Here is an 8017-nt window from a genome sequence, read left to right as displayed (position 1 = left end):
TTATTTTCAAAAGTGCATGGGTCATTACAATTATTGAGCTGCGGTCAGAACCCGGCATGACCAGAATTACAGGGTGGGAGGAGGGGGCAGGGGGATTTGTTCCCCAAATTTTTAAAACATGCTCGAGGCGCTAATCTGCAGTATCAATATAGCAACGTATGTGTTTTCACGTGATACTACAGTTATGGCCCGAACTTTTGCATCACCTTATCAAACTCATTTTGCTCCATAAACAGAGTAACTTTATACTTCTGCTTTAAATAGGCTGGTTGGCAGCAAGCCGAAGAGTGGAAAAATTATATTATACCAAAAGCTTTAGTATTATACTGCCATTCTAATCCTGTTTATGAGGCATGAATGTGTGTGTGTGTGGGGGGGGGGGTTAATATGTGTACAAATGGCTCATTAATTGATGTTTACTTTGTATTACTTCAATAGGAAATTATACATAATGAAACTGTAATAGTTTATATATGGAAACTGTTACCCTCTGCATCTTGTGGCTGCTTTAGATGAATAATGAACGAGAAGGAAGCATTTGTAGCATGTTTTACCCCACTCATACTCTATAAATATGTTGATTTCCCAGAATAGATTTGTTCCTTCTTCAAATATATGAAACACATTTTAAGGTAAAATCCTTCTCACAGATACAGTAATACCCTGCCCCAAACATTATACATTGTTTACTGTCATTTGTTATTGGTTTTACCTCATTCTTAACTGGCCAGACTGTTTGTATTATATGGTATATTACCCTGGCTTTATATCACTTTTGTATCACTTTATATGAAAATATGTAAAAATTATCAAATAGCAACTGTTGTTGGTAGCAACATTTTCAAGTATCTTTTTTTTGTTGTTGTTGTTTTTGTAATTATGATTCAGGCGAGGCAATAACCACAGATTTAAAACTACCACGTGGAAGTCTTAACCCGAGCCATTTCGGATAGTATGTTTGGACAGATTAGGGTTTCAGCAGCCCATTAAGTGTGTGGCTCGGCTGGCTGTTGTTTCACGGTGAGAGCATAGACCCATTTTGATTATAGAAAACTATAATCAAAATACTATGTAAAGTTATGTATAATTGTAGTTCAATGTTCTCCTCTACGTGTTGTTACCGTTTTTCACAAATATTAATAAACATGTGACAAGTGGATTCTCTCTGCCATTGACTTTAATTGGGATACCAAGTTCTGTTATCCTGCAATACAGTAGTGTTGATAAATAAAGATCCTGAAGTCCAGTCATAGTATAGTGACTGCTTTGTTGAACCAACTTTGTTTTTAGTAAAAAAACAGGATGCTAAAACAAAGAAAGATCCAAGAACTTGTCATATGATAGCTGGAGGATGCATGGAGTTTACTTGCAGACAACAGTTTCCCTCTGATTTATCCTTTGTCTTGGATTGTATCTACTCGGAAGATTGTTATCCACTCTTACACTCATTACCCCCTGTGAAAGTACAGTGAATATTTGTAATTACTCTCTTCGTTACCAATTAAACCAATTACTAAAATGTTAATTACTGCTTATAATTATTAAGGCAATTTTCTAACTATGGAGTCATGAATGTTCACTTAATCTCTGGACAAATGTTAACCGGAATCAAAGGCAGTTGTAATATCATACTGTATCCAGGGTCCTGAATCTCTAAAGGAAACAGGAAGTAGGGCCAATAACATTCTGGTAACAAGATAGTGTCTCAAGATAACGACTCGAGTAAGTCATTTATGTTTCTAAATAAACAAAGAGAACAATGTACAGAAACATCAAAAGCTGACACCCACAGTTAATTTCTGCCTACCCTTAACCTTTCATGAATTAAAAATCCTGCATACAGTGCAAGACAGAGAGACTTTCAAAGATTAATGGTGGGAAACTATGCAATTCAAACCATTTCCTTGGGGAAATCCATTTTACACCACCATTTGTTACATTTAGCGGATGTTGGTTTCAGTATATTTTTAAGCCTGAAGATATCACTCTGAGGCGTAATTAAATGTATTCCCATGAAAATGAAAACAATTTTCTGTAAACCCTGAAGAAAAATGATGCAATGTTCTAAAAAAAAAGGGGGTTAAATGTACTGTCATGGATAACTGTGCAAGTGTTTTGTAATATTTTAATGTAATAGTTTAAAATTGCGTGCCCCTGTAGATGGATGTCATAATTTCCAGCACATCAACTGGGTCTCTTGCCATGTGTAATGGGCAGTGTTGTGTGATACACTGCCATTGCAGATTCTGACCTGTCCTCTGAGATGAGATGAGGTTAAAAGCTCTGAAACCGCAGATGCAAATGAGCCCAGCTCTTTTGCCTGGATGTTTGTGATGTGTAGGGTCGCCGGTTCGTGCCTAGCCTCTGCTTTCTTACACATGTCAATGGGCTTGTATTTAGTCTGAGACAAGAGAGTCAAGAATATATTTTAGAAAAGTACTGTTTAAGGAATTCAATTTTGTTGTTTCTGTAGAAATGACATTTCATTAGATGATCTAAAGCAATTGAAATAATGTCAGTAATGGTCTTCTCCACAATATGCTACTATTTTGTATAAACAGAGCTCCTCATATATTTACAAGACATACTCTGAGCCTGGTTATGGAATTGTTCATCCTTTGCAGAAGAGTATAAGGAATACATTTTAGGTACCAGAACTTACTAGATTATTTTATATAAAAAAAATTAATTCTGCACGTATATATATATATATATATATATATATATATATATATATATATATATATATATATCTATATATATATATATAATATATTACTATTATGGCATGGTTACCAATTAATCAACTAAAAAGCTGATCACAGATTTATTTATTTATTTATTTATTTTTACAATTTAATCGTGTTGAATTAAATTTTTTTTATATAATATCAAATCAACCAACAGAAGATCTGCATTTTCTCTGCAGCAGTCCAATCATAACTGACCGAAGGTGGGACATAAACAATTGAAGGTCTTGAGTAGGTTTAATCAATGTGGATAGTCAAAGAGCTGCCCCTTGTTATGCATGTGTCCGATCATGAGTGATCACAGGCATGACATACACCGTTGAAGGTATTCTCTGTTTCAGTTGAAGGTCTAGTGAGTTTAACCAATGGAAAAGTCAAAGATCTGCCCTGGTTTTGCAGCTGTCCAATCATTAGTGAGGAGAGGCGGGACATAAATATGTTAAGGTGTACAGAGCAAGAATAGTTAAATTTGGCGCGATAGTGCTAATATTATAGAGATCGTTATTGAGAACTTCAAACTAATATTTCGGGGCTGGAGCAAAGTGACAGCGGTTAGGGGTCTGAAGATTCATCAGGGGAGAATGAAATGCTGGAAGCAGAAGGGACAAGTGCCTCAAATTGATCAGTACTTTTTACAAAGTCAGTCAAGTCAGTCGAATGAAATCCAGTGACAGGAAGCAAACCACAGTTCGCAGGATATCAACACCCCTGTCATGGATGTGAGGAGGACTTGCATAAACAAAACTGGTGATGAACCTAATGATCCTTGTGAACCCAGTCAGATGAACCAGCTTGAGAGAAAAGAACCTCAATAGGCACAAGCCTGGAGTTAAATGTCCAAGAGCTTCTAAGAAAACAGTTGGGACATAGTAAACACGGATCTGTGTTTTGAGTTGGAAAGGTTAGGTGGAACAGTCGAAAAGAAGCTGGATAAATTTGGGGAGACCATCTACACATATGGAAGCGAGCCGTTTGGAGTTGAAAAAAGAAAGGAGAAAGTACAAACCATTCCTGTAACTAGATGCAGCAGGAGATTGAGCACTTAGAGAAAGGAAGCCGCTGAGGAAGCAATGGAGGAGAGTAGAACAAAGTCAGAAGGAGATACTCAATCTATTACAAAGGGTCATAAAAGATAAGCTTGCAACATTGTGCAGAGCTGAACGCCTACGAAAATGCTGCAAAAAAAGCAGCGTGCAAGAACTAACGTTTATTAAGACCCGTTAAAATTTGCAAAGAAGTTATTCACTGGGGAGGAAAATGGCACACTAAAAGCAACTAAGTCTGAGCTGGGGAGATATCTCAAGGAAACGCACGCAGATTAAAAAAGGCAGGAGCCTATGTCGATTCCTTCAGACATCCCACCTATCAGTCCACCAGAATACCAAATGGAGGTCTACGCACCTAAGTGGAAAGAAGAAGTGCAAGCTGTGAAAAAGGCAAGGGCGTCATCATCTCCTGGGCCTAACGGAGTTCCATATAGAGTATACAAGAGTGCCCCTGGTGCTCTATGAATCCTGTGGAAATTGACAAAAGTAGCATGGGAAAAACAGGTTGTACCAAGAGCAGGTGGAGTCTTTATACCCAACCAAAAAGATTCTACCAGTATCTGTCAGTTTCACCTTATCTTCCTGTTAAACGTGGAAGGCAGCATTGTTGCTCAGATATTGTCACCTTACTTATTGAAGAACTGTTTCATTGACACTTCAGTACAGAAAGCTGGTATTCCAGGTTTCCCAGGGTGCTTAGAACACAGCAGTGTGATAAGGCAGCAAATTGAAACACCCAAAAATGAGAAGGAGCTCCATGTAACATTCCTGAATTTAGCTAATGCATATAGTACCACATAAGCTTCTTTGGCAGCATTTCATTTTTTTCAGTGTACCGAGGACAATAACAAACTTTGTAAAAGCCTACTTTGGAGATTTGCAATTTTGTTTTTTAACTTCAGAATTCACAACTACATGGCATGTCCAGAAATTGGAATAATGGCAGGATGTACCATTTCTCCACTGACTTTTACCATGGCAGTGGAAGTAATTATTAAGGCTTCAAAATGGGTAGTTGGAGAACGTTTGGCCTCTGGAGTGTGACTGCCACCAATTAGAAAATAGATGGATGACATGACAATCATGACTACAACAGTAGCCTGCACTAATTGGTTATTGGACGAACTAATCAATAACATGGAATGGGCATGAATGTAATTCATGCCCACTAAGTCAAGGAGCATCTCTATAATTAAAGGGAAAGTAGTTGATAAGAGGTTCTACATTAACAGTGAGGCAGTACCAACAGTGTCTGAGAAGCCTGCGAAAAGTCTTGGGAAATGGTATGATGGACGATTCCGTTCATGTGGGAGAAGTGAGACAACAAGCAGTGCAAAGGTTGAAGAGCATAGACAGCAGTGCTTTACCGGGCAAGCTTAAAATCTGGTGCTGCCAAGACTTCTGTGTATAAGGTTTACGTAGTTTCCTTGACAACAATAGAGAAGCTGGAAGCGTTATTCGGTTCATACATCAGGAAATGGTTAGGAGTTCCACTCTGCCTCAGCTGTATGGTTAAGGGATACTGCAGCTGCCAGTTTCACCTCTAACTGAAAGTTTAAGTGCGCCAAGGTTCGATTGGAAACAACATTGGTAGAGCCACACAATGAATGTGTGAGGGAGGTAGCACCTGTGTTGAAAACTGGAAGAAAGTGGATGGCAAAGGAAGCTGTGGAAGATGCAAAGGCTGCCCTTCACATTAGTGATATCATTGGGCAAGTACAGCATGGAAGAGGAGGCATTGGTCTCAGTTCAGCGCCTCCAACATAGCACAAAGCAGCCCCAGCTCAACGGAGAAAGCTGGTAGTCAGTGAGGTGCAAAAGCAGGAGGAGAGGATGAGGGACTTTTTACTTGGTGTCATGATCAGGTGCTGCAATGTTTGGCCTTAGCATTGGAACACAAGCGCAGCATCACCAACATGTTGCCACCAATTTCAGCAATATATGACACACGAAGAACAACATTCCTCCATCCAGGGGAGCAACCACCAAAAAAAAATGTATTAAAACCAAAACTTGTCTAGGACAACTGGAAGCTGCTAGATTGGAAAATGCTGGCAGAAATTGGACAACGGCTTATTTTCCCACCGAAGATTGCCTCCACTAACCTTCAACCTGTAATTGTCTTGTGGTCTGGACCAGCACACTTTTTTCACCCAGTAGAGTTAACTTTGCCATGGGAGGATGCTGTGGATGAGGCATATGAAAGGAAGAAACTTCAGTATGCTCAACAGCAAGTGTCCAGGTTTACCCAGTGGAGGTGGGTTGTCGAGGATTTGTGGCGCAATCCACAACCCGGTTTCTCAGAGACATCGGATTCAGTGGTCAAGAGTTGCGACGCATAGTGAAGAATTTATCTGAAGCAGCAGAGAGGAGTAGCAACTGGCTCTGGTTGAGATGAAAATATTCTGGTTGGGGACCTCAAGCATAGTAAAAAGAAAGCAACAGCATTGAAATGAAGGTAAGTAAGCTGGCCTTAGCTGAGTGAAGGACGGAGAGGGGTGATGCTGGGATGCCAGAATCACCGTCAAGACCTCTTAAGGTGTTGTGGGCTAGTCGACAAAACACCAAGGATGGAAGGTGCCCACTTGAAGACCCCAGAGAAGTATCCTACTCAGCTCAGTCCAGATGGTTGTAATGCTGATGCGCTAGGGAGGCCGCACTGTGATTGATCCCTGGAGCTAACATTGCAGCCGTTGTGCATGCTGATGTGCCAATGAGGCAAAATAGTCTGGTCCCTAGAGCCAATGTTACACTTCAGCCATTAACACCAGGCAGAAGGATATCTACATCCTCAGATGGAAGGAAATGCAGATGGATCACTTTAGTTTACAGTAAAAGTCTTAGTTGGTGCTTATCTTGCTTATCTTATTAAGTTTTAACAAATTTTAAAAAATGCCAGACGACTGAGACATTGTAGTCAATTTGGTTGTAAATCAATTTTAAGAATAACTTTCTCCGAAAAATTGGAGATAGTTAAAAAAAGGGAGGTATACACCTCAAATATCCAAACTGACACAGAGGGAAGGGATATACTCACCACTTCCAACATTCAAATTATGAAAGGTATCCGTGGCTTACCAGTAGCTGTCAATTAAAAAAATATATACAGCTGGAATTGTCTTTTGTTCAGTACAGAAAAGGCGATATGGAACAGCACTGCCTAAAGAAATCTAGATGTCTATCGAAGTCAGCACAAAAACATGAGCGTACCCCGAGCCACTTGCGAGCCACTGTAACACTCAAGACTTTTGGACAAACTGGATTGATGGTCAACTGGACGAGCAGAAATGTAGGGATATATCGCAATGAGCAAGTAAGAAAAAATCGTGAGGTTCTTAAACGCTTGATTGATTCTTTTGTTTACCTTGGCAAGCAAGAGCTGGCGCTCAGAGGGCACGATGAAGGCACCAGTTCCTCCAAAAATGTGGTAATTATGGGGATTTACTTTCTCTGATTTCTGACTATGACAACATGTTAAGCTATCACTTGTCAATAGCCACAGTATTCTTATGTACCTCTAACAAGATTCAGAACAAATGAAAGCAGTGCAGGAAGCCAAGTACTTAGCTGTAATGGTAGATTGAACAATCAATGATGGAAACACAGCTCAACTGTCCTATGTTTTCAGGTATGTGACTGACAGTGGCCCAAAAAAATGGTATTTGTGTGAAAACTATATATTTGTATCAGAGAAACTGAAGAGGAAAGGGAAATTAAAACAAGGTAAAAGCAATCATCAAAATAAAGCTGAAGCAGTAGCGGACAACAACATAGAACATCTGTGCAGCACTGAAACACTACATTTAAAAAAAAAAAACAACTGTACTGCTGAACCTCATCTTCAATAGTAGCATCACAAGGGTATCCACGTATTGTAAAAAATAACAGATGGGCCTCTTCAGTGAGTTACAGGAAAACAATTCCATCTCGGGTTTACCTTCCTTCTTGTAATTTATGATGTTACGGAAACCTGAGATGGAATTAATTTCCTGTAACTCACTGAAGCCCATCTCTATCTATCTATCTATCTATCTATATATATATATTTAAAATCTTTATTTTTATGTAGCGCCTTTCAGAGTGGACCACCATCACAAAGCTTTCTACAAGATAAAAGACTAGGGAGTGTGAACTATGTATTGGTTGCAAAGTCACGTACAACAACATCTCACCCGAACGATGGAGCACAAGGAGGTTCTTGCTCGGGGTCACACAGTGAGT

This window comes from Polyodon spathula, chromosome 6, assembly GCF_017654505.1.
Source record: "Polyodon spathula isolate WHYD16114869_AA chromosome 6, ASM1765450v1, whole genome shotgun sequence".
Taxonomy (NCBI): Eukaryota; Metazoa; Chordata; class Actinopteri; order Acipenseriformes; family Polyodontidae; genus Polyodon; species Polyodon spathula.
Note: the sequence above shows the minus strand (reverse complement) of the source record.